The sequence below is a fragment of the Canis lupus genome, chromosome 15 (genome assembly GCF_011100685.1).
Source record: "Canis lupus familiaris isolate Mischka breed German Shepherd chromosome 15, alternate assembly UU_Cfam_GSD_1.0, whole genome shotgun sequence".
Taxonomy (NCBI): Eukaryota; Metazoa; Chordata; class Mammalia; order Carnivora; family Canidae; genus Canis; species Canis lupus.
The window spans coordinates 35,088,077-35,110,785 of record NC_049236.1 but is presented as its reverse complement, the minus strand read 5'-3'; the positions used below and the strand labels follow the sequence as shown (position 1 = coordinate 35,110,785).

The 22,709-nt window shown below is 42.9% G+C and overlaps 1 protein-coding gene and 1 long non-coding RNA gene across 3 annotated transcripts in view; both read left to right on the top strand.

The window, feature by feature from the left end:
* The window catches only part of TMCC3 (transmembrane and coiled-coil domain family 3), a 261,930-nt gene that overhangs the window by 71,234 nt on the left and 167,987 nt on the right, over nucleotides 1-22,709 (top strand). The gene's annotated exons all lie outside the window — the stretch shown is intronic.
* On the top strand, nucleotides 2,736-6,804 carry LOC119869409. Its single transcript, XR_005370561.1, has 3 exons — nucleotides 2,736-2,792; nucleotides 4,186-4,279; nucleotides 4,826-6,804. It is a non-coding gene; the product is annotated as an uncharacterized LOC119869409 (long non-coding RNA).

Genomic DNA, 22,709 nt, shown 5'->3' with positions numbered 1-22,709 from the left:
CCAGACACCTGTCTCACTATTGACTGGATATATTCGGTCATGTTCAATCTTTATATCTTAGACCTTGCTGTTCTCTCTCTTTCTTTCTTTCTCTCTTTCTGAGCCCTTCTTGGAATTTTTTTTTCCATCTTCTCTGCCTATTCCAGTCCGTTCTTTCCTAAAAATTTCTCTCCTCCAGCCTCACACAGGGTTCAGTGTGAAGTGTCTCTTCTGTTAGTTTCCTGTCCAGTTGTTTACTTCCTGGAACACTTGGTTATCTTTCCATGCACATGTATCTTCTTGATCCCTGGAATGTAAGTTCCTTGGCCTTAGAGCAGGGCTGCCTAACTGGTAGGTAATCAAAAGTTGTTTGTTGATTTTCCATGCCCAAGGGACATAATTTAGAATGAATTAAGCCAGCAAACCTAAACCTTCTCTTCCTTGGAGATATATAAGCACCTAAGCAATAATGCTAAATAGTCAGGGATTTTTAGACCAGGAAAGAACCTGAGCCAGTTACTCTTTATTGCTTATAAAAGTGCTTTCTATCCTTTGTTTCTCATAATAATATTAAAGGTAAACGTGGTTACTCACAGTTTATAGGCTAGGAATCTAAGACTCCAAGATGTTAAATAACTTGTCCAAGGTCACTCATCCAGAGCTAGTAGAAGGACAGTTGAAGTCTCTTTGTCTTCAAAACCCATGTTCTACTACTTTATTCTGCTTTCTTAAGGAAAATGAAGTTTTGATCATCACTAGACTAGAACACCTGGGGTGAGAAATCTGAGAAAGTCAGTGTTAAGTTTTTTGTTTGTTTGTTTGTTTTGTTTTGTTTTTTTAATTTTTTTAAAATTTTATTTATTTATGATAGTCACAGAGAGAGAGAGAGAGAGAGAGGCAGAGACATAGGCAGAGGAAGAAGCAGGCTCCATGCACCGGGAGCCCGATGTGGGATTCGATCCCGGGTCTCCAGGATCACGCCCTGGGCCAAAGGCAGGCGCTAAACCGCTGCGCCACCCAGGGATCCCAGTTTTTTTTTTTTTTTTAAAGCATGAAATATCAGTCTTCTCATGTAGAAACCCCTGAGATTTGGACGTTGAGTGTTTGATGGTCACCATTGAATGCTAGGCTAGTGTTTTGCTAGGATACCAACAAGGGGGAGAGGAACTTCATCCTCCAATGTCATGAGAAACCCCCAGAAGACATACAGAATGCAGCAAGCCTGTTTGAATAACATAGTGGCAGGTGCACAGCCTCTGAGACCAGGCTGTGGGCTTGGATCCTAGTTCTACAGATTTATCCATTGTAGGACCTTGGGCAACTTCCTTATTAATCTTGCCCGTGCCTCAGTGTCTGCATTTGTAAAATACAGGGATTATATTGGAACTTACTTACCCTTCAGGAGAGTTGTGAAAATTTTGAAAAGTTGTAATACTTATAAATACTAAGAATAGTACCTGGCACGTAGGAAGGCATCAGTAAGTGTTGGGTGTTGTTGCTGTTATGGTTTCTGTAGAAAGTATTGCACAGAGAACTTCAAATATTCCTGCTGCTTGGTAAGGACCGGAGGCTGGTGGCTCAGAATCAGCCCCAGAAGCTTCTAGATGTATAATCATGTGTAGCTGGCAGTGTGTCCAGAGAAGGCAGGAGACAGTCTCAAGATGCTGAGCAGTTTTATTATTAGAAGTAAATAGCAACACCATTTTTCTTCCAAGAATCCAGAATAAATTGATTTTCTTGCAGGGTTTGTAATTAAGTGCTAAGTCCCTCATACTGTTCTCTGGAAGTCCCATTTAAGCTCCAGAGAGCCATGGATAGTTTATTAAGGTTTTATATATGCATATTGACCCTTAATAAAGTTGAACTTGCCTGCTTTTAGGAAAGTGTTTCGGTTATTAACTGAGTAAGGCTGCGTGGGCCAAAAGTTACCCGTTGGGTTGGCAAGGTATTTAGAAACACCAAGGAGTATTTCCCTAATGAGATGTGGAAAATATTAAAAAGCTAGATCTGGAAGGGGAATTTCAGCCTGTTTCTGACCTCACTGTGCTGGCCAGCCTGGGCATCAGCTCATCTCCATCCCCACTGGGACGGGGGAGCGGGAGATCCGTATGACCATCTAACCTATCACACTTGGTCGTGTGGCGTGGAAAGAGGCACTTACTCTTTCATCCACTTCTTTGTAAATGCCTTATAATACCTATGTAATTGTTTTCTTCTTCATAAAGGCCTTGGCATAGTGCTGCTGGCCACAAGCACGCAGCCCTCCTGGTCATGAGGTGATACTGGTCCGTGGCTTGTGATATGAGACCTCGTTGATAATAGCCCTGAGGGGGTGATTTCCCACCCTTTGCTCCAGAGACGGTCCTCACCAACCTTTACACCTATCGTGGGGCCCCTTTCTCTAGATTTCCAGGAGGCCCATTATGGCACCTCTGGACCTAATTTTTGGGATGTGGGAAGGCTGCTGTTTTATGGGCTATTGCCGAACCAAAAAACCCCAGGTGTGACAAAGATGGGAATGGAAGGACCGAAGGAAATCAGTGCTATAGCTCCTTGCACGACTTTGCACGTCCAGAAGTGCTGCTGGTGTTCAGGTGACAGCAGCTCCGTGTGTTTTTCCATGCCAGCTCAGTGCAGTGGGGGCCTTCCCCTCACCCTGGAGAGCAAAGAGATGGCAGGGCAGAGAGGTCGAGGAGGGAGAGGAGGTACAGTGACTCACCCTTTGTCCTTTAACAGTGCTCGAGAGGATCACTCATGAACTGCACATTGGGTTGCAGAAAATGAACAGATGTTCTCCATCTTTATTCCTAAAGGTCAGCATCGTGTATTTGTCCTTGCACTGATAATAGCTGACACTCGTTAAGCTCTTCGATTTCTCATTAAGCCCCACAGCCCCATGAGGAACTTAATAGTACTCCCATCTTTACAAAGAAGAAACCAGATTTGAGAAAGATGAACTTCCCCACAGTGTCACGCCAGTAAGAGATGGTACTGGAATTTGAACCCAGGTCCAACGGCCACATCGTCCTTGTAGCCATGATGCCAGACCGTCTCCTGGCTCTGCATCCCCTGTTCTTCTCTTAACTCCATAGTGCAAACCCTGCCTGCAAAACGTGAAGACCATGTCATGCTCTGTGTTTTGTGCTGGTAAAGTCCCATGAATGGTTTTCTGTGCTAGGAGGATTGTGTTCATTCAGTTCCTTTATGCTCTTGAGAAGGAGGAGCCTCCCTCTTTTGAACAGAGCACAGAATGTTCAGAAGTCTGAGGCATGCCAAGGAGAGCCCTGGAGGAGTCTGGCAGGAGCAGCTTACTGAGGGACCCTGTTCTCCTCGCCCCTCTTGGTCACCTTCCCTTCGATCCCTGTGGCCACTTCCCTCCTCTGGCACACTGGAGACCCTATTTCCGCCTTTCCTTCCAGCCCAAACTCCTTTCTCGAGGCACATCTGAGCAGCAAATTGGCATTTTATTTTCTTCTTCTTCTTTTTTTAATATTTTATTTATTTATTTGAGAGAGAGACAGCCTGAGTGAGGGGAGAGGCAGAGGGAGAAGCAGACTTCCTGCTGAGCAGGGACCCTGCCACAGGGTTCAGTCCCAGGGCCCTGAGATCATGACCTGAGCCAAGTTAGGTGCTTAACTGACTGAGACACCGGCGCCCCGCAAATTGGCATTTTCAAAAGAACTTGTGCTCAGTAAGAGGGAAAACCAAAAGAACGTAGTAACAGAGTGTTTTTCACTTCATATTTTTGTTTCTAAAACTATGACTTTTACAGAGTCCCCAGCCCCTTCTTCTGAGATAATCACACTTAGTCGCTTCATGGATGTGAGCAAACTCCTAGCCATGGTAGTGATTTCCTCCTGGAAATCACTGGCTTGACTTGCCAGTGCCATTTTCTTCCCCAGCACCTGGGATCTGATTTATTTGCTGCCCACTCTTTGAAATGCAAACCTTTTTCTCTGGATTGGGCCCTTGCAATCGATTCTAGTTTCCAGTCTGAGGTAAAGGGATGGTTTTAAAATATATACCCAAATTCTCTGTAGTTTGCAAGGTTGAGACTGACTTTCTTCCCCTGGAGTATGGGCTGTGTTTGACTCAGTTTGACTCACTTCTAATTAATAGAAGGTGGAGAAAGTGATGGGGTTGCATTTTGGAGCCTCGGTCATAAAGGCATCGTGGCTTCTGTTTTGTTCCTTTTTGGATTCCTAGTTCTGGGGGAAGCCACCTGCTGTGTCATGAGGATGCCCAGCCCTATGGAGAGGCCCATGTGGCAAGGGAGTGGAGGTGTCCTGCCAGCAGCCATGTGAGTGAGTCATCTTGGAAGTACATCTTCCAGCCCCAGTCAAGTCCTCAGATGAACACAGCCCTAGTTAGCACCTTGATTCCAGACTCTGAGAGATCCTGAGCTACAACAACCCAGCTAAAATGCACCTGAATCTTGACCATAGAAACTGTGAGATTGTTATATAAATGTTTGTTGCCTTAGACCCCTATGTTTTGGGAGTAACTTGTTATGTAGCCACAGGTAATCAGTATAGGTGTGAACCTAATTTTCAAGTGATGTATGGGGCAGCAATTGTTATATACTAGTTTCATATCTTGACTTCCAATTCATTCTTCTCATGTTGAGGAATTTATTAGCTGGAATTTATTATTTCATCTCTAAGCTCCAGTTTCTTCTTCTCTAATATGGGGATAATAATAGATCCTACCTCACTGAGTTGTTTTAGTTGCCTGATTCATAGTAAGGCACTCAGTAAATAGGTAACTGCTGGTGTTACATTATCAACTAACATCATTCATACTTCCTCTTACTTGTTTTTAATCCATTCTTATCTCCTATTGCCAGAACTTCTCATCTCCTAGAGAAACCTAATGAAGAATTTGCTGTTTACACCATGGACATATGTTTCTCTTAGCTCTTACCATGTTAAACACTGATAGATTGCTTATGCATCTCCCCAGTTAGCAGTAAGCTTCATGAGGATGGGGAGGAACTTTCTGTCTCTATTTCCAGAGTACCTAACACCAGATAAATGAATGGGTAATTTATACAGTTTCCTCTGCTGTATTTGCACATAAGTTGTTATTGGAACTTAATTTAATTAATTTGTGTAATTAAAGTGAACTCCTGTCTCCAGCCAGAGTGTACATAAAAAAAGAAAAGCAAATTGAAGAGTCTGTTATTCATTTTGCTCTCTGCCGTTCCATCCTGGGAAACTATGATTTTACTGCTGATTTACTGTATCTATGGATAGATACAATTGTTTTTTTTTTTCCATCTCTTTTGAGAATATGGGGGCCATTTGTAAGTCAAGGAGAATGTTGCTGAGGACATCCTCACACTAGGTAAAATATAGTTGGTTAAGGCATTTTATTTTTTAATTTTTTAAAGATTTTATTTTTAAGTAATCTCCACATCCAACACAGGACTCGAACTTACCACCTCAAGACCAAGAGTCATGTGCTCTACCAACAGAGCTGACCAGATACCTCAACTAAGGCATTTTAAAATTGAAACTATGATTTAAAAAAGAAAGAAAGAAACTATGATTCACATTATTGCAACAAAAATCCTCATATAGTAGACATTAAACATTTCTTTTCTAATGTTGGAAGACAGCATAGCACAGAGAAAGTGAATGGGATTGTTTCTGACACAGGTCCAGAATCCGAGTTCTAGAATTTATGAAGTATATGTTTGATCAGTAAGTATAACCAGGCTTCTGTGAATCTTTCCATCCCATATTCCCTCTTTTTCATGTCTCCTTATTCACTAGACATTTAATAGGTATTTACTATATGTCAGACAATGCCAAGTACAAGAGCTAGACTAACAAACAGGACCTGGCCCTATGCATAGGGATTTCTGAGGACTGACAGATTGGGGTCTACACAGGGGGTGGATGGGTGGTGGCAGCTCTCTAGAATGGCCTTATGGGCTAAATCTTTCTTAGCACAAAGTCTGGGTCAGATGCAGCCCCCCCATGATTGTATCTCTCCAGGCTGTAGGTTTAGATTCGGTGAAGCAGCCCAGTGTGGTGTTTACTTTCACTTTTGCTTTGCTAAGGGAAATCTGGAACTTGTTAGTCTGCTGTTAAAACATTAATTAGTTATACTTCAGACGGTAAACATCATGTAAGCAAAAATTAGTAATTTTAATACTTCTTCTGCTGGAACCAAATGGGAATGAGAGCCAGATCTGGTGGCATGTGAGCCTAATGCTCCAGAATCAAAAGCAAAGGGATGCAGGACTGTCCCTGTGGTAAACACACAGATCAGTCAGGAGAGTCCTAGAAACTGGAAAAGGACAACTTGATCATGTGGCTCAGTATCTTTCCTAGTATTTCTTGACAAAATTCACCCATCCCATCTATCCATCCAGTCCTTCTGTCTGTCCATCTGTCTGTTCATCCATCTGTCCGTTCATCCACTCACAAGTGCCTGCTGCATATCAAAAGTAGACAGAAGGAAAAGACATAATTAAGAAATCTGCGGGCTAATAGAGATAGATAGCTAACAGTTACAACATGGTATATATTTTTAAAATATATTGACACCCAGGGTTAAAAAAGGAAAAAGGAGATAAATGTTCAGTATTGATGCTGGGAATATTAATCGATGCACTTGCTCTGGAGAGCAATTGGGTAACACAAATGCTCTCATTTGTATTTCCATTTGTCAAGCAATTTCACTTATAGGCATCTATTTGGAGCATTTAATAATGGAAATGTACATGATGTGTAAGAATGTTTATTACTGTTTTTTATGATAAACAAAAAGGGGAAACAAATGTCCAACAGTATAGGGAGTAGTGACAACCTTGTCTAGGGATATAGTGGGATACAGGGCACTCTTTTTTTTTTTTTTTTTTTTTTGAGAATTTATTTAAGAGAGAGCACAAGTGGGAGGAGATGTGGAGGGAAAGGAGAAGCAGATTCCCCACTGAGCAGGGAGCCTGACATGGGGCTGGATTCAGGACCCTGAGATCATGAGCCGAAGGCAGACACTTAACCAACTGAGCCACCCAGGTGCCGCTGGATACAGTGCAGTCTTTGTAATGCCACATTGTTAAAAGAGTGGGTCACAAAACAAGAATAGTATTCCAATTTTGTATGATAAACGTATGCATAAAAAACAGTGTTGAGCAGCCTGGGTGGCTCAGCGGTTTAGCGCCGCCTTCAGCCCGCCTTCAGCCCAGGGTGTGGTCCTGGAGGCCCGGGATTGAGTCCCATGTCAGGCTCCCTGCATGGGGCCTGCTTCTCCCTCTGCCTGTGTCTCTGCCTCTCTCTCTCTCTCTCTGTGTCTCTCATGAATAAATAAATAAAATCTTTAAAAAAAACAACAACAGTGTTGACAGTGGCTATCTCTGTGTCATTTTAATCTTCAAATTTTTGTTCTTTGTGGAGTCCCAGACCTTCTACAGTGAACACAAATTACCTTTGTAGTTATGAAAAGGCTGTTAAAATAGACGTAATAAGAACGCCACTAACCTAAGGGTCTTGGCCAAGGAGTTTGGGGTGCTGAGATGAGTGTTTTGGAGTGGAGCTCAGATGAAACAAACCTGTCCTGTTTCTAATGTCTGCATGTATACATTAATTCATTTGACGGATACCCATGTTTGCACATATGAGTCAGGCGATAAGGTCAGACAGCGAGGCAGGAGCCAGATCATACAGGCTTTGGATTTTATTCTAAATGAGGTGGAAACTGGAGGATTTTAAACCATGGAGTGGCCTGATCTGATCATTCCGACTACTCTGAGCCTCCATAGACAGAACCATGCAGGGAGGGCTGCCCGTCGAAGTGTTTGGAGAGCTGGAATCCTTGGCACTGCTGAGTATCTGTCCACCAAAGCCACTGCTCAGGGCTCCGGAAGGTGACTGTGAGGCCCTCCGTGCCGGACAGCTTCCCCTGCTGCACCAGATCCCCCCTCTGCACCCTGCCCTGAGCCCTGGGAGGTTGATTTGTATGAACCCGGTAACTGGTTCCCCATTGGCTTCAGCCAGTGGGGAAGCCAGTGAGAGTGGTCGGAGGCAGAAGAGTGATATCGGAGTACCACCGCCCCCCACGTGCCCCCCCTAACCTTCCTGTTAAGTCATGTCTGGTTCCCGAACCCTTCAACCCAGGTTTCAGCTCCTGTGAAGAGGCTCTCCATCTCACCCTTTCCTTTCAGGGTCATGCCTACCTCTTGAAGTTTCCCTGCACCCTGCCCATACCTTTGTAAACAGTCCCTTTATTAATCTCACCTCTAATTCTGCAATTTGAGTTTGCCATCTGAGGCTCACAGGTACTCTTATAATCCACCTTCTTCCTGGTGGGATCCAAGATGTTCAGATCAAACAGGGCTGGTAGGGGGCTGTTCCACAGGAGCCCGCAGCTCAGAGTGGCCTTGGCAAGGGCTTTGGTTAGTGAGACTTCCCCAGGATAGGCCTTGATGCCCATAATTCCAGATGAAGTCTGGGGCAGCTCATGCATCCAAGGGCATTTCTGTAGTTCTCTGGGTCGGAGCCTCCCAGACCTTGGGGAGAAGAATTGATGGTCCGTTTCCGCTCTCAACATACACCAAATTCAGAAAGACCTTGAATGTTTTCCTGTACTTTGGAGCCAAAGAACATGTCAAAAGGAGATGGTAGGGGGATAGTAGCATAGTGCTGCAGTTAGGAACTCAGACTGCGGAGTCAGACCTGGGTTCAAGCCCTGTCTCTGCCACCTGCTAGTGGGCAACCTTGAGCAAGTTACTTTACCTCCCTGTGTGCCTCAGTTTCACCTGGAAAATGAGGATAATACCATTTCCCTTAGGTGTCATTGTAAGGATTAATAGAGATGACACCCAGGGCTTGACTCATTAAATTGCCTATAAATAATTACAAGATAATTGTGAAAATTAGAAAATGAGATGTTTGTTTATAATAAGGATTTGGCAATTTTTTAGGTATTATATGATTGTGTGCTTATGTTTAAAAAACAAAAGTCCTGGGACGCTTGGGTGGGTCAGTGGTTGAGCATCTGCCTTCAGCTCAGGGCGTGTGATCCTGGGATCTGGGATCGAATCCCAGGTCAGGCTACCTGCATGGAGCCTGCTTCTCCCTCTGCCTGTGTCTCTGCCTCTCTCTCTCTGTTTCTCATGAATAAATAAAATCTTTAAAAAAAATTTAAAAATCCTTATCTTTTTAGAAATACATACTAAAGTACTTATGGATGACATGTTTGGGTCGATTTCAAAATCAGCCATGGAGAGGTGAATAGTGGCTGGGGATATAGCCAGGAATAAATTATTTTTAAAAATATTTTATTTATTTGAGAGAGGAAAAGTGAGAGACCGAGCATGAGTGGAGTAGAGGGAGAAACAGACTCCCTGCTGAGCAGGGAGCCCTGTGGGGCTCCATTCCAGGACCCTGGGATCATGATCTGAGCTGAAAGCAGATGCTTACCTGATTGAGCCACCCAGGTGCCCCCAGAAATTAATAATTATTAAAGTTTGATGATAGTCACATGGAAATTCATTTTAATGTTCCCTTTTGTGCGTTTGACATTTTTATAATAAAAAATTTGAAGTTCATACACCTATAAAAGTTTGGTGGAAGGTGAGCTGCCAGCCCTGAAGCCATCTTTACCTCTTGAGAAGCAAGCTAATGCATAAGCCTTCCTTTCTAGGTGATGTTTACTGTTGAGCTGCTCATGGATATTATGCTTTATTTCAGATTTCGTAGGCTGTTTTGGGGTTGTCCGTCATCAGGAAGTAGCCAAGTGTTTTGCTATAGCAACAGCAGAGGATTTTTTTCTTAATGGCTTTTAAACTACACTCAGCTTTGTACTCTTTAAAATAATGTCTTCTATGGGAATAAGGTCACTGGGCAGCACAGTTTGCCTTTAGAGTGGGTTAGAGGCTTTTAAAAACATTAGATAGAGTCTCACTAAAAACATGTCTTTTTGGCAAAGGCAAAGGGTGAGGTGGAAGAAAGAACTGAGCTAAGAAACACGAATGACCGGTTTTATTTATTTCTGCTTTCCCACTAGCAAACTATTTGGCTTTGGGCATGTGATTTAGCTTCTCTGAGCCTCTGTTTCCATGTGTAAGGGATGAGGGGATTGGACTAACTTTTCTGATCCTTTTCAATTCCCTCAAATTATTATTATTATTATTATTACTATTATTAAGTACTTTCTACATCCAACGTGAGGATTGAACTCACAACCCCAAGATCAGAAGTCACAAGCTCCACCAGCTGGACACCCCTCCCAAAACTTGATTTTAATTTAATTTTTAAAAGATCTCGTTTATTTATTTGAGAGAGAGCGTGCACACGCAAGAGTGAGGGGAGAGGTGACAGAGGGAGAGGAAGAAGCAGACTCCCTCCTGAGCGTTGAGCCCGATGCAGGCTCCATCCCTGGACCCCGAGATCATGACCAGAGGCAAAGTCAGACACTTAACTGACTGAGCCACGCAGGCGCCCCCCAAAATTTTATTTTTAATGGTAGCTTTCTAACTAAATATACTCATGTTCACTGGAGAAAATCGGGAACATATGGAAAAGGCAAAATCAAAATTAAAAATTACCTTAGTTCTACTACCCAGGAGATAACTCTTGTTTATCAGTGCCTACACATTACTGTTTATAAGAATCAAATTCATGTAACATATTTTGTTGAACAACTAATCTGCAGGTCCTGTGAACCATTGAAGGAATATAAAGATGAGTAAACATGTTCTCTGCCCTGTAGGAATTGATAATTTAATGCTAAACACTGTTCCTTATAGTTACATGCATTGGGTGCTTTCCGTAAGGGAGAGAAGCCCTTCCATCTGTCACTTAAATCTGTGGAGTTGTGATGCCACTTGTGATGTAATTTTGCTCACGTTAAAAGACTTTTTTCTCCTGAATGTTATTTTTTATCTCGAGAAGTAGAGCTCTGGTAGGCAGTCTCATGAGGAAAGGACAGACTTGCCTGTAATACTCGTTTCTTTGACGACCTGCCCTAAGTATACCTGAGCTGATGGGGAGAAGCACCTGGTCTCTGACTCTCTCCTCCTCCTTTTCAAGCCACACGGCCACTGCTGCCATTCTGACTGGTGAAAGTGAACTGAGCAATATGACAGCCACAGAATGGGATGGTTGACAGAAGGGAAGAGGACTGGAGGAGTAATAGATTGGCTTCCAGATCCTCGGGAAGCCAGCCCTTCTTCTCTGGCGACAGTCCACCTTACAACTGGAAGCATCAAGAAATCTCAGAAATCTAGGGGCACCTGGCTGGCTCATTTTGGGGGAGCACGTGACTCTTGATCTTAGGGTTGTGAGTTCAAGCCCCACTTTGGGTATAGAGATTACTAAAAAATATAAACTTAGAGAAAAAAAAAAAAAGAAATCCTAGTAATCTGGCCTAATGTGATAAAAGAGGAAAGAACAGCCAGGAGGTAGGAATATTGAGAGACTTTAACTTATATATATATTTTTTACTTTAACTTATTTTTGATAAAATGTGTAATAAAGGCCATTGAACTTTCATTCAGCATGCCAGAGCTGCTTTATTTACTCATGACATTCTATATGTCTTTTTCCACTCCAGTTTTGAAGTGGAAATGTATGATCTCCTCTGCCTAGCAGAATGTCCTGCTTACACAGCACCATCCCAGTAGCCTCGCCCTGGTTTCAGGGGAATCTGCAGCTGAAGCAAATAAGAGCAGTTTTTTCTCATTATACTCACCTTCCCTGAATGTAACATTTCCATGTCCCCTCCAAATAAATGGAAGTTCAAATAGTACAGTTCAAATAATCAAGACTGATATGTATTTTTTTTCTACCACAGACTTTGAGTTAGGATTTTCTTGAATTTAGCTTAGATAGATGTCCAGTGCCATTCCACTATTTGGAAAAGATCCTCAGCCCACCCCTACAAATAGAATTTGTCTTGCAAAGTGCAGGAAAGAGACATGAAAGAAGGAGTAAATATTGCCGGTGACATGCACTTGGGATTTCCCAGTTCTTGAGAAATTCAGGCCTGACCATAACTTACTTGGGTGTTACTGAGAAAAGCAGTTAGAAACAGAAAAAATACAATGTGCAAGGTTGAAAATCAATTTTGGACTTTATGTGGAGAAGGAATTCAAATCCTGTAACAGAAATGGGCCTTGGAAAAATCTATCTTCCTCATAAGAGTGACACAGACACCTACAGCCCTAGGAGCTTTGGTCGTTCAGCTTGGAAGAGAAGGTTCAGGATTAACGAACACACAAGCTGTCTACAGATATTTGGAGGGCTGTCATGTAGAGAAGGGATTACATTTTTTTCTCTGTGTGAGGCACAGGGGTTGAACTGATATATTAGTGTGTGAAAACACTAGAGAGAGATTTCTCTTCAGTGTAAGAAGACATTTCTAGGGAGCTGTGCAAAGATGGAAAGAGATCTTTGCACACAGAGGCAGAAAGTCTCTGGTTGCTGGGCAGTGGTGGGGAGACTGCCTCTCCTCCCTCCAGGTGACATCTTCCTCTTGTTTGCTACATTCCAGCCACACCTCTTTTTCTGAGTTCCCCAGAGGAGCCAGGCCCTTTTCCACACCATTACTGCTGCCTGGGATGCCCTGTCCCCACCTCCGGCCCCCACCCCGACTTCTTCAGCCTGTCAACCACAAAATCTTGCTCTTCCTTGAGCTCTCAGCTTAATGGTTTCATCCTCATACAGGTCTTTCCTGACGCCCTTATCCAAAGAAGGTCTTACTGTTCCAATTGTACCATAATGTCTTGCGTTTTTTCCTTTAAAGCACATGCCACATTTAGTCAGATATGTATATCATGTATCTCACATGTATACACACACACACACACGTTTATATGAAACCACACAAACACAGTTTGTGTCACCATTTGTTTAATGTATGTTTCACCACTAGAAGGTAAGCTTTGCAGAAGGTACCATCTCATTTTTTTCATTTCTCTGTTCTGTTTACAGCACCTGAAACATGCATGGTAGGTGCTCCATAAATGTATTAATGGAGAATTAATAACATTCGTGCACCAAAGTATCTTGCTTAGTATTACTCTGAGAATGAGACGGGAGCCACTAGAAGAGGTTTTGCATGGGCCCTGCATCCAGCACTAAATAATACTGTATCACCTTGTGTGAAAGTAATTTCTTCTCAGTTTGCTTTCATTCCTTCTGATTTTGTCAGAGAGAACAGTTTGGTTTGGTGACAGTCTGTAACTGCCGCTCTTACACCTGCCAATCTCTCTTGTAAACACAGAGAAATCAGGCTCTCAGCAAGCAACACTGTCTAGCCGAATTTAATAGCATGTTGTTTTATTATTATATTCATTCGTTTGTAGGTTGCCTTTTATTTGTGGCAAGTGATACTGACTTTCACCTTATGGTGGTGCTCTGAAGTTTTCTTTTAAAATAAGATTATAAATAAAAATGTGAGTTTATTTAATGAGAGAGAGCATGCACACTAAATACTAAATAGCACAGTTCCTGGTATGACAGTGGTTCCTGAAGGGTCTGAAATTTTGGGACAACTGAATCCATCCCTAAACCAGTTTAAGTTCATGGCAAAATAAATGCATTTAAGTGAGGTCCACTGCTATTAGAGGATCCCTGTGGTTCCTTTCAGTGTGGAGAGTGGATCTAATAGTTGCAGGTGAAATCTTGTTTGCTCCCTGTGTGAATAGCTGTGGAGGTAGAAAGTCTGTGTGTGGGGGATACCTGGGTGGCTCAACGGTTTAGCGCCTGCCTTTGGCCCAGGGCACAATCCTGGAGACCCGGGATCGAGTCCCACGTCGGGCTCCCGGCATGGAGCCTGCTTCTCCCTCTGCCTGTGTCTCTGCCTCTCTCTCTCTGTCTCTCTCTCTATCATGAATAAATAAAAATATTTTTTAAAAAAGTCCGTGTGTGTGTGTGTGTGTGTGTGTGCGTGCACACACGCACTTGTGTGTGCTGCTCCCCAGGAAAAGTGCAGATGTATCATACCACACTTTCTGTTAAAAGGATTTGTATGTTCTCTGTGATTTCAAATAGGGATTCCATGTACAGATTATCTTCAACTTAACGATTGGACACCCTCTTGATAACCCATCAGAATTTGCAAATATTCTAAGTCAAAAATGCATTCAATACACCAACCCTGCGGAACATCACAGCTTAGCCTCACCTTCCTCAACTGCCCGGAGCACTTATGTTTGCCTACAGCTGGGCAAGGTCATCTCACACAAGGCCTATTTTATAAGAAAGTGTTGAATAGCTCACGTAATTTATTGAATACTGGACTGAAAGTGAGAAACAGAATAGGTGTATAGGTGCAGAGAGTTGTGAGGTCATGTGGCTAACTGGGAGCTGTGGATCACTGCTGCTGCCCAGCGTCACTAGAGAGATGGTCAGGAGCTGGATGGGGAGGATGTTTCTGTTGCAGCTTCTTTCCAAGAAGACGGGAAAGGGAAGGGAGCGATCTGAGAGTTATGGCACCTAAATGGCTTTTGGGTGTTGTGAGGGCAGCAGGCTCCCCGTTTTCTGAGGTAGGTTGTCAGGGACTGGACAAGGGGAGAAAAAGGGAGGCAGGGCTGACCTAGGCTGGCCACCTGTTGTAAGGATCTGAAAGGCAAGTTGGGCCGAGTCCCAGGAGGCCTTTACCACCAGAGAGCAACTTGAAAAGATGTTGGCTGATTGCAGCGTTGTCACTGCTGCCTTTTCCTGCTGTTTGGGTCAGTGCCAAATTTGCTTTGCTTATAAAAATCCAAACCCTGGGGCTAAGACTCTTCTGTTCCCATTAGAAATTCAACAGAGATAGTAGGACTGGGGAGATTATAGCTTTACTGATTGTTTCACTTTCGGCAACTGCCTGATTAAAAACACGCAGAGAGGGACGCCTGGGTGGCTCAGTCAGTCAGGCATCCGACTCTTGGCTTCTGCTTGGGTCCTGATCTCAGGGCCATGGGCTAGAGCCCCTCATGGGGCTCTGTGCTTAGCATGGAGTCTGCTGGAGATTCTCTCCCTTCCTTCTGCCCCTCCCCCTTTAGGTGTGCACATGCCCTCATCCTCTCACTCTTGGTATCTCTCTCTAATAAATAAGTAAAATATTTATAAATAAATTAATTAAAACATGCAAAGAAACAAACCAGGTAACAAACTGGGTGTAAACCATGGTCAGTGTTTTGGCTTTGCATTTGAAGCTGCAGCCCTTGGTGACATCGTTTCTGTGATGAGTATCATCTGTCACCATGTGAGCCAGTTGTCCTTGGTGTATGTGTGTGTGTGCACATGTGTGCTCACATAGATCCAAGTCAGTGGCTCCTGTTGATTGCAGATCTGAGCCTTGTAATCAAAGGTCAACAGCTTCAACTCAACAAATACTCAGTGGGTATTTATGGAGTACATACTATTTGTCAAGCATCATGAGGGGTTGCTGTGTGGATGGTGTGTGTCCATGTCTACTCATGCCTACAATGTAATGATTAGAACAGTACCATGTAAGTTAAACAAGTGGTCTAAATAAGAGATCAACAAAATGCTCAAGGATTGGGGTGCCTGGGGGTGGCTCAGTTGGTTAGGTGTCCAAATCTTAATTTCAGTTCAGGTCATGATCTCAGGGTTGTGAAATTGAGCCCTGCACGGGGCTCACACTGGGCATGGAGCCTATCTGGGATTTTCTCTCTCCCTCTCCCTCCATCCCTCCCCCCGCTCACATGTGTGTGTGCACTTTCTCTCTCAAAAAAATAAAAAACTAAAATTAAAAAGCTCCAGGATCACAGAGGAAAAAGCATTTAATTCTAGTTGGAGATCATTAAGGAAGGCCTTATAGAAGAGACATTTGATCTGGGCCCCCAAGAAGATGGCATGGGGTAGTGGGGAACTGGGAAAGATACCAAAGCATAAAGACATGGGAAATGTTTTGCTTGGGGAATGCTGTCATGAAGTAAACCTCTAGATTATCTCGTGTTATGTGGGTCGTAATATGGCTAGGGAATCCCTTTACATATTGTGCTCAGGGGGTGCTGCACAGCAGTGGCAGTACACAGTGTGGGGAAGGCTGTGAGTGCCACAGGCAGCGGGACAGTCCGGAGGCGATGCAGGTGGACCACTAGAAGAATTTCAACCTCATTTATGGTCATCAGCTAATAAAAGTCTTACTCAAGAAGGTTCCGGTAGACATATAGTTTATTTTACATTTTGATATTTGGAGGGATGAGGTTCAGAACTTCTAGACTATTTGACAGATGACCAAATGAGTAATGTCATCCAGGAGAGTATGAGTTTTTCTAAGACGTAACATCATGATCAGCAGAACTGTATTTTGTTTTTGAAAGTCAGAATTCTTTTATTGTACCCACTTAAAGATAGCTTCCTACTCTAAAGTAGGTTTTCCATTTTAAGAGGTGATTCCACCCCTCCCCCCATAAACCAAATGTTACGCTTGTAAATTAAAAACAACCTGAAACAAGTGAGCAGAACTACAGGTCTGCTGTCTCTGTTCTGCATCCTGCATTAAGCTGACTGGTCCTTCTGAATATCTGCCAGCAGGTGGTGACAGTGCTGTCTCGCAGTTTCAGTTTTTCCTTTTAGTTATTTGTGTATGGTTTGCAGACACACTACCTATTTGTCATCTGGAAACTTAGGAAGCATATTGGGGGTGGGTGGCGTGACGTAATTGCTCCACCTGTAGATAATTACTACCTGCTATTATGTGCATAATAATCACTTCTGGCAGATTACAGTAGCCTCCGATGATAACAGATCTTTGAAGGTGTGGACCGTGGTCTCCACCACCACAAGCTCCCTGGAGAGCAGAAGAAGGTGAAAGCACTTCTGAGAACCAAATCCTGCATCCAGGACACCCCTTCCCGAAGCAGGGCACAGCCCGGCGAGGACTGCTGGCGAGGCCTGGCTCCCGGCCTCCTGGGCGCTCAGGCGAGCATCCTGGCCGTGCTGCTGCAGGAAGGTGCGGGTGGGGGTCGGCAGCCGCACCCACCCCGACACGGGGCTGGGGGGACTTGGGCTGCTGGGCTCGCTTAATTCTCGAATGCTGGTCTCAAAAAAGCAGAATTGCCTGTCCCACGTTTCTGACCAATCCATACACTTTGAGCCCCGTCTTTTTATCATAAAAATCCTTTCTAATATCCATGTTGCTTATTCACAAACCCTCTGATGCTGATCAAAGATAAAGGTACTTGCAGCCTTATAATAACCACCTCTGGGGTGTCAGCTTTTTATTAGAGCCATTCACATGCTAAATAACTGCTTCTAGGGTATAAATTAAAAACCACACATCTTTATATCCCAGCTGATGCTGGAGTATTTTGAAGAGAATTAGTGTATATAATTATGTGTATATATATATATATGTATATATATATATATATATAAATTGCTTGTGTATATATATATATAAATTGCTTAACCCTTTTCAATTTATATTGTGTGTGTATATGTTGCTTAACAAAAGTGAGCAAAAGTAAAAATATGCTGTATACATGCTTTTTTGGCCTACTGTTGTTATTAATAACATGTTATGAATATATTCCCAAATTATATATATAATGTACTTCTGCATTATTAGGGTTTTTTTTAAAGATTTTATTTATGAGAGACACACAGAGGCAGAGACATAAGCAGAGGGAGAAGCAGGCTCCCTGTGGGGAGCCCAATGTGGGACTCGATCCCGGGACCCGCATTGTGACCTGAGCAAATGCTCAACCCCTGAGCCACCAAGGTGCCCCTACGTTATTACTTTTAATGACTATATAGTGTTCCATTTAAGAATTTACTCACAGCTCACTACGATAGACATTTGTGATTTTTACAACTTTTTGCTATTATAGATATCCCTATAAAGATTGTCTTTGGGGGATCCCTGGGTGGCTCAGTGGTTTAGCGCCTGCCTTCGGCTCAGGGCATGATCCTGGAGTCCCGGGATTGAGTCCCATGTTGGGCTCCCTGCATGGGCCTGCTTCTCCCTCTGCCTATGTCTCTGCCTCTGTGTGTGTGTGTGTGTGTGTGTGTGTGTGTCTCATGAATAAATAAATAAAATCTTAAAAAAAAAAAGATTGTACTTGTTTCTTTATATACTTGTTTGTTTTATTAGGATACATTCCTAGAAATGGAATTGCTGAATCATAGGGTTTGCACATTAGAAAAATGTTTAAGGGGCACCTGAGCGGTGCAGTCGGTTAGGTTTCTGATTGGCTCACGTCGCAAGATCAAGGTCGTGAGATTGAGCTCCATGTGGGGCTCTGTGCTCAGAGCAGAGTCTCCTTAAGATTTTCTCTCCCTTTCCCTCTGCCCCTGGGCAGGTGGGCCACTCTCTTTCTCTGTCTCAAATAAATAAATCTTTTAAAAAATATTTAAAACAAAATTTCAAATTACTCTTTGAAAAAAAATGTAGCAATCTATACTCCCACCAGCATCTGCTTTATTAAAAACTCTCCCACAGTGGAAAGAATATTAAAGAAAAACACTCTCATCTGATAGGTAAAAAATAGTCACTCATGTTAATCTTAATTAGTTGGACTTTTGGACTTCAAATATGTTTGCTATTTAATTTCTCCTTTTATTATTGTTTCAAATATTGGTAGTGTAGGAAAATCAGCCTGCTGTGCCTTTATCTCCCCCACCCCCCATTTGCCAAATGCCTTAAAATTATTCTTCAGGTCAGGAAGCATAAAGTCAATTTAAAGCATTTTCTGTCATCACATTTTCCTAGTTGAAGTCCCTGTCCAAGTGGGGCAGTGTTTCAACTGCTCCATTTCTGGTACTGCCCCCGGGAGTCAGGTATTGTTTAAAACCTTCCTTGAGGAATAAAGATAATTTTTAGCTGCCAGACTGTCCAGAGACGATGGTGAGATGCTTATTAAGATGTCAGCATTTAAACCTGCCAAAGTAATACTCCTATAACACAATATGAGATGAGATGAGAGCTTAGAATTATGGAATTAATTTGAAGGATGTAGACAGCCAAAGAGACCATTTAACCACAGAAAGATCTTTTTTTTTCTTTCCAGCAGAATTATGTAGTTTTCTTGTCTATAACTGATTAACCAGAAAATTGCTGTATCTTAAGTTCATCTGCTGATGTGTTTTGGGTACATGGTACAGGGAGTGTTTCCTTCTCCCCCCACTTCATCAATGTTGTATTTCTTTTTTTTTTTTAAGATTTTATTTATTTATTCATGAGAGACAGAGAGAGAGAGATAGAGAGGCAGAGACACAAGCAGAGGGAGAAGCAGGCTCCATGCAGGGAGCCTGATGTGGGACTCGATCCTGAGTCTCCAGGATCATACCCTGGGCCGAAGGCCAGCTCTAAACTGCTGAGCCATCCAGGGATCCCTCATCAGTGTTTTAGAAGTCAGTATATGAACACTGGGCCAAAATAGCAGTTCTAAGAGTTGTTTCTAAGTTGGTTAGACATATGAAAAGGACTAGCTCCCAAGTGCAGGTGATCCTCTATCCTATGGCTACCAAGAACCATCTCCCTTCCTCTTCCTCTCCCTGTTGCCTTATGCTCAAAATTGCTTTAAATTGGATGGGCTCTCTCTAAATAAGGGATTTGCATTTCAAGCTAAGGCCTAAAGTTAAAATACCTTGAAAGGTAAGAATGACTGTAAGTTTACACCGAGATGTAAATGTCTTAGGTTACATTAGATCTTTCGGACAGGAGCACTGGGCTCCAAAAACGGGATGAGGTGAGTGAGATCCAAGAGAAGAAAGAGCCAGAAAGGAGAAGCCAGAGTACAGAGCAGTGCAGTTTGGTCTAAGACTCAACTTGGATGACAGGTTTCCTTTTCAGGGGGCTTTCCCATTGTGTCATTGGTATTTGTAATGGAACAACTTGTGGGGAAATTGGTGTTTTAATGACTTCAATTAGCTCATTCTGTTGCTTAGAAGAATTTTCTCCCTCCTTCTGCCTCCCTCGCTGGCTGTGCTAACAAAGGTATGGTAGGTATTTAGTGAACATTTGGTTTCTAATTCTTTAATAGATGCTCTTCTTCAAAAGAACGTACATCCGCTCTTCAGATGCTTCCTGCCAAATAAAGTAGCTGCTTCCCACTTTTGAAAATCCCCGGTCTGCTCTCCTGTGCAGCGCTCTTGTCTCTCTGGACAGCACCCCCAGTTCCTGTCCCTTTGGGCCTTCATGCCGAAGGCTGCACTGCTGTTTCTCCTCCAAAATCTTCCTCAAATCCCATATCCTGGACTCTCATGCTTCCTGGACTCAAGCAGGGCTAAACCCTGTTTCTGAAAACACACTTTTCTCTAACATCCCTGTTCTTTTGTATCTATAAGTGTCCAGTCAGCAAACTCTTTAAAAAAAAAAAAACAAAAAAAAAAAACCTCTTTTTATATATATTTTAAAGATTTTATTTATTATGTGATGGGGGTGGGGGGGGTGGAGCATAAACAAGCAGAGCAGCAGGCAGAGGGAGAGGGAGAAGCAGGCTCCTTGCTAAGCAGAGAAGCCGAGGACCTGGGGCTGGATCCCAGGACCCTGGGATCAGGACCTGAGCTGAAGGCAGCCACTCAAGCGCTGAGGCACCCAGGAGGGCTCAGGTATACACATTTTAAATATTCCAAAGTTGCCTTTAAAAGAGGCAGTACTTAACGCTAATTTATACTCCCATCGCAAACCCTCATTTAGCCTTCCTGTCTCATCTGAAGGGTCTTAGGAAAGCCTGACTTGTCACCTTCACCTCCAGGCATTGTGGGGTGCCCCTCCTTTCTTCTCAAATATTCCCCCAAAGTGCTATTAGATTCCCAAATTTTGCCGATCATCCCATTTTTTTGAGTATTTGTTAAATAATCTGTGTCCACCACACTACCATCTTTATTCTTCCTTTTAATTTTTTTTTCTGATTTCAAAAGTAACTGTGTTCACTGTATAAAATTCCAACATTGGGGAAATACTTTATGTTAAGGAAATATAAAACATCTCTGTACTTTTAGGATATGAAAGCACTAATTCAAAGGGATACATGCACCCCGGTGTTTATAGCAGCATTATTTACAATAGCCACAGCATGGAAGCAGCCCAAGCAGCCATGATAAATGAATGGATAACGAAGATGTGGCATTTATATACAATGGAATGATATTCAGCCATAAAAAAGAATGAAACCTTGCCATTTTCAATAACATGATTGGAGCTAGAGAGTATAATGCTAAGGGAAATAGGCCAGAGAAAGACGGATACCGTATGATTTCACTCCTACGTGAAGTTTAAGAACCAAAGTGGCAAACAAAGGGGAATAAAAAGAGACAAACCAAAAAACCCAGACTCTTTTAACTATAGAGAACAAACTGATGGTTACCAGAGGGAAGGTGGATCGGGGATGGGTGAAATAGGTGATGGGGTTTGAGATTATACATATCGTGATGAACACTGAGTAATGCAGGTGGAACTGTTGAGTCACTATATTGTGTACCTGAAACTAATATAACACTGTATGTTCACTACAGTGAAATTAAACATTTTTAAAAACCTCAGTGTTTTAGGTAGTCTTCATCTGTGCTACTCGCCCAGACCTCTCTCACTAGCACTTAGAGCATACACCATGCTGAGATACACATCTGTCTCACCCACAAGCCTGAGTTCCTAGAGGGAAAGCGCCAGATCTTTCATCTTTGTGCCCCAGCACTTAAATATGCACGGATGCATAGTGCATGGTCAGTAAATGTCTGTCACTTGGAAGAACAGGGAATATAAGATGAGCCTCAGAAAGCATGCCAGGTTTACATAAGCACCTCTAATGGATCCTGGTATGATGTATGGATTTTCTTTTTCTTTCTTGGTCTCCTTTTTATGGGGTGGCTTTGCATGGACTCTCCCACAGTGCCTGACTCTCACAGAAACTCTAATGCTGATGAAATTTACCCTCTTCTAGATGATTTGGTTTCATAGCCATTAGGATTTGTTTAGTTCCTCTAACAAAGAAAATGCAGGAGCCTGGGAAGCAGTTATTTGCTGAGGGAGATTGGTTTTCCAGTGTGATTTGTTGCTATGTGTGTTTATTATCCACTGGCTCTGTGCTCATCAAGTCAATACCCCTGCATTCTGCTGAGCCAGGCAATCTGGTGAAATAAGCAGTGAAGCCAGGCGCTGTTCAGGTTCCAGAATCTCACAGCAGCAGCAATAAGAACTGCCCTGTATTGAATGCCTACCACGTACGGGATGTTTTACATGTCACTTAATGCTCATAAAAACACTGAGGAAACATTTTTCTTCCAGTTCCAGATGATATTCAGCCTCAGGGGGGTAAACTTTCCAAGGTTATACAGCTATGAGGTAGTAGTAGCTGGCTTTGAATCCCTTTTGCTAGCAAACCATCTTGCATTCCTTTTTTCATCCTCTTTCCTTGTTCCCCAGCTCCCAACATGGTCCTTTTGCCATGGAATAGGAAAAGTAGATCATCCGATAGATAAGCCTGGAGTCCTCTCTCTTGTTCATTGGAAACGCTGTTTGAATCCTTGAAAAAACTTTTCATTTTTAACTTATTTTTATCCTCCCCCTCTTCTAAAATTGTAGACTCCTGGAGATGAAAAGAGTCTGGTTCATCCATTCATGTTCTGCTGGGGGAGGAGCAAGGGACCCCATGACTGCCACCCATTCCCACCATCGCAGTAGAAAGTCTTCCAGATTTCATTGTGTGAATGAAAAGTCTCATGTTACTTTGGACTTATGTGGGTGCAGAGCTAGAATGTAACAGATTTAAACATCACAGGTAAACTATAAACTAGAACCAGAAACAGATTTGTCCATGG